This window comes from Triticum dicoccoides, chromosome 7A, assembly GCF_002162155.2.
Source record: "Triticum dicoccoides isolate Atlit2015 ecotype Zavitan chromosome 7A, WEW_v2.0, whole genome shotgun sequence".
Lineage (NCBI taxonomy): Eukaryota > Viridiplantae > Streptophyta > Magnoliopsida > Poales > Poaceae > Triticum > Triticum dicoccoides.
In genome coordinates this window covers 187,207,555-187,212,441 of record NC_041392.1, presented here as the reverse complement: position 1 = coordinate 187,212,441, position 4,887 = coordinate 187,207,555, and positions in this window count along the sequence as shown.

The window sequence follows — 4,887 nt, the reverse complement described above, 5'->3', positions numbered from 1 at the left end:
ATGATCCAATATCATCACATAGCCTAAACCATGTCAATGCCTTTCCCTTCAAAGATAAAGGCAATAACTTCTTCTTGATAACATCCTCGGGCATACCTGCAAGATTAAATAATCCACAAACTTCATCTACATAGATTAGGTGCAAATCGGGATGCAATGTTCCATCTCATGTAGAAGGACTAGCTAGCAGTTTCTCTATCATACCCGAAGGAATTTCAAAGTAAAAAATTTTAGTAGGTTCAGTAGGTTGAGGAGCAACTCTTTGCTCTACTGGTTGGGGTGAAGATACCCCAAACAAGCCCCTCAAAGGATTACTTTCCATAGTAACAAGTGACAGTAAATTTCAGCACACTATATAAAATTTTCCTTACCAAATTCCACCTACCAAAGGCGCTTCACTCCCCGGCAACGGCGCCAGAAAAGAGTCTTGATAACCCACAAGTATAGGGGATCTATCATATTCGTTTCGATAAGTAAGAGTGTCGAACCCAACGAGGAGCAGAAGGAAATGATAAGCAATTTTCAGTAAGGTATTCTCCGCAAGCACTGAAATTATCGGTAACAGATAGTTTTGTGATAAGGTAATTTGTAACGGGTAGCAAGTAACAAAAGTAAACAAGGTGCAGCAAGGTGGCCCAATCCTTTTTTAGAAAAGGACAAGCTTGGACTAACTCTTATATAAAGGAAAGCGCTCCTAAGGACACATGGGAATTATCGTCAAGCTAGTTTTCATCACGCTCATATGATTCGTGTTCAGTACTTTGATAGTTTGATATGTGGGTGGACCAGTGCTTGGGTACTGCCCTTACTTGGACAAGCATCCCACTTATGATTAACCCTTCTTGCAAGCATCTGCAACTACAGAAGAAGTATTAAGGTAAACCTAACCATAGCATGAAACATATGGATCCAAATCAGCCCCTTACGAAGCAATGCATAAACTAGGGTTTAAGCTTCTGTCACTCTAGCAACCCATCATCTACTTATTAATTCCCAATTTCTTACCCTAGGCCCAAACAATGGTGAAGTGTCATGTAGTCGACGTTAACATGACACCACTAGAGGAGAGACAACATACATCTCATCAAAATATTGAACGAATACCAAATTCACATGACTACTTATAGCAAGACTTCTCCCATGTCCTCAGGAACAAACGTAACTACTCACAAATCATATTCATGTTCATAATCAGACGGGTATTAATATTCAGAAAGGATCTGAACATATGATCTTCCACCAAGTATACCAACTAGCATCAACTACAAGGAGTAATCAACACTACTAGCAACCCACAGGTACCAATCTGAGGTTTTGAGACAAAGATTGGATACAAGAGATGAACTAGGGTTTGAGAGGAGATGGTGCCGGTGAAGATGTTGATGGAGATTGACCCCCTCTTGATGAGATGATCAATGGTGATGACGATGGTGACGATTTCCCCCTCCCGGAGGGATGTTTCCCTGCCAGAACAGCTCCGTCGGAGCCCTAGATTGGTTCCGCCAAGGTTCTGCCTCGTGGTGGCGGCGCTTCATCCCGAAAGCTTCCTTCTGATTTTTTCCAGGGCGAAAGACTTCATATAGCAAAGGATGGGCACTAGAGGCCTGCTAGGGGGCCACGAGATAGGGGGCCTGCCCAGGGGGTAGGGCGCGCCCCCACCCTCGTGGATGGTGGGTGGCCCCCCTCTGGTGCTTTCTTTGCCCATTATTTTTTATATATTCCAAAAGTGACTTCTGTGGAGTTTCAGGACTTTTGGAGTTGTGCAGAATAGGTCTATAATATTTGCTCCTTTTCTAGCCCAGAATTCCAGCTGCTGGCGTTCTCCCTCTTCATGCAAACCTTATAAAATAAGAGAGAATAGGCATAAGTATTGTGACATAATGTGTAATAACAGCCCATAATGCAATAAATATCGATATAAAAGCATGATGCAAAATGGACGTATCATCCCCTTAAGCCTAAACTCCTAATTATGTTGTAAGTAGGTTTTAGGGTTTAGGCATGAGTCAAAATTCCTGCAATACTTTTTTCTCTAGTGCTCAAGTTTGATTTGCTTTCCGTGTCAACATGAACAAGGGGCTCTGAAGCTTCCTTAGAAATCATTAGTGGCTCAACGGTCTTCTAAGTATGCAGAGCATGGACTTGTTGCATATTATTCATGTTTAGAAGAAATAGGAGCCCCTAACGATTCAGAGGGACATTGTGGGCCCCCTTTATGCTTGCACACGGAGTATGTCGAACATCGACACTTGAGATATACTCCTATGTATTAACAAAAGTTCAATAAATCCACACCCTTATGTATGACAACATAGACGAGTAGTTGGATCAATAGTTGCAGCCAGAAATTATGGACTAATGGTGAAACTTGTAACCTCTTGACATATCAAAGGTGTGGCTAGCTTTGGCAGGCATGTGTTGAAGAAGAACTAATATTCTTTAACTCATATTGCGAGAGCAGTTATACCTTTTATGTAGAACATAAGGTTCACTATGTTATCATGTCTATACATTCCCCCTCTCACCTGTAAATGAAAAAGTTGGTAACAAGTGCTCTCTTGAAACAATATCCCATTTTAAGCCACTGCACAAAAAGGGGTTACATATTTTATGTCTCTTTATAGAGGTTTTTGTCTTATGGTCATCTATTGGATGTTTCACCGCCTCCTGCGTCTTGGAGATGCCGAGAGAGTCTCCGGTTTGTAACATGTCTCTGATCAAGAAATGGTGAGTGTGATCTGAATAAATTTGGAGACTGGTGTCAGGTAGATCTTTTCAAGTAAATACATTGAATAAATATATGGCATATTTATCATCTTAATCTGTGTATACACTAGGGTATCATCACCTCTTGTTCCACTGGCAATTGGATTGTAAGGTTGGATAGAGAGCAGTGAGATAATCTCCCCCACTACAAAACAACCACTTCTGTGATGATACGTGTTTGTCACAGTAGGTCACGTTTCTTGTCATGCATGTACATCCATGATGATTTTATGACAGAATCAAGATAGTCATACCTGTGCTGTCGTAGAAGTGTTCCATGACAATACCAAAATTATCATAACGGAAGTGTCCACTTCAATGATGATAAATGGCGCGTCATAGAAATGTTTTCGTCAAGGGTAACCGACACTTGGAATCCACCGTAACGGGTCACCGTTAAGCTAGCGAGTTCTGGTTTGGATCCAATAACCCGTTAACGGCCCCGACCAATGGGGATTTTCCACGTGTAAAATTCTCATTCGCCCGAGGATCCACGTGTCGGCTCAGCATTGGGATAGATGTCATCCATTCATTGGACAAGAGGCACCTATGATACGTCGACACATGGCACGGCCCAATAGAGGCCCATTTCGGTGAAAAGGCCGGCCCATTTGACTTGGTCAAAAGGTAGCGGGCTGGCCCATGGAAAGCATGTTAATGGCTAGTTGCATATAGCCCATTTACAGCCCACTAACTCATGACCCATTATGGCCTGTCAGAATTAGCCCAGTAGCATCACCGGGGCCGTCCAATATGATTCCATCCCATTGTAACTTCCGGCCCATGTATGGCCCATGATGTCTTTCGGCCCATATGAAGCCCTTTGTAACTCTTAGCCCATTAACGACCCGTGGTGTGCTACCTCTTGAGCACTGCATTGGTTTTCCCTTGAAGTGGAAAGGGTGATGCAGCAAAGTAGCGTCAGTATTTCCCCCAGTTTTTGAGAACCAAGGTATCAATTCCAGTAGGAGATCACGCTCAAGTCCCACGCACCTACACAAACAAATAAGAACCTCGCAACCAACGCGATAAAGGGGTTGTCAAGCCCTTCACGGTTACTTACGAGAGTGAGATCTGATAGATATGATAAGATAATATTTTTGGTATTTTTATGATAAAGATGCAAAGTAAAATAAAAGGCAAAATAAATAACTAAGTATTGGAAGATTAATATGATGGAAGATAGACCTGGGGGCCATAGGTTTCACTAGTGGATTCTCCCAAGAGCATAAGTATTATGGTGGGTAAACGAATTACTGTTGAGAAATTGATAGAATTGAGCATAGTTATGAGAATATCTAGGTATGATCATGTATATAGGCATCACGTCCGCGACAAGTAGACCGAAACGATTCTGCATCTACTACTATTACTCCACACATCGACCGCTATCCAGCATGCATCTAGAGTATCAAGTTCATAAGAACAGAGTAATGCTTTAAGGAAGATGGCATGATGTAGAGGGATAAACTCATGCAATATGATATAAACCCATCTTTTTTATCCTCGATGGCAACAATACAATACGTGCCTTGCTGCCCCTGCTGTCACTTGGAAAGGACACCGCAAGATTGAACCCAAAGCTAAGCACTTCTCCCATTGCAAGAAAGATCAATCTAGTAGGCCAAACCAAACTGATAATTCGAAGAGACTTGCAAAGATAAACCAATCATACATAAAAGAATTCAGAGGAGAATCAAATATTGTTCATAGATAAACTGGATCATAAACCCACAATTCATCGGATCTCGACAAACACACCGCAAAAGAAGATTACATCGAATAGATCTCCAAGAGAATTGAGGAGAACTTTGTATTGAGATCCAAAGAGAGAGAAGAAGCCATCTAGCTAATAACTATGGACCCGTAGGTCTGAAATAAACTACTCACGCATCATCGGAGAGGCCATGGAGTCGATGTAGAGGCCCTCCGTGATCAATGCCCCCTCCGGCGGAGCTCCGGAAAAGGCCCCAAGATGGGATCTATCGGGTACAGAAGGTTGCGGAGGTGGAATTAGGTTTTCGTGGTGCTCCTGGATGTTTGGGGGTATGTGGACTTATATAGGAGGAAGAAGCATGTTGGTGGAGCAACGGGGGGCCCATGAGAGTGGAGGGCGCGCCC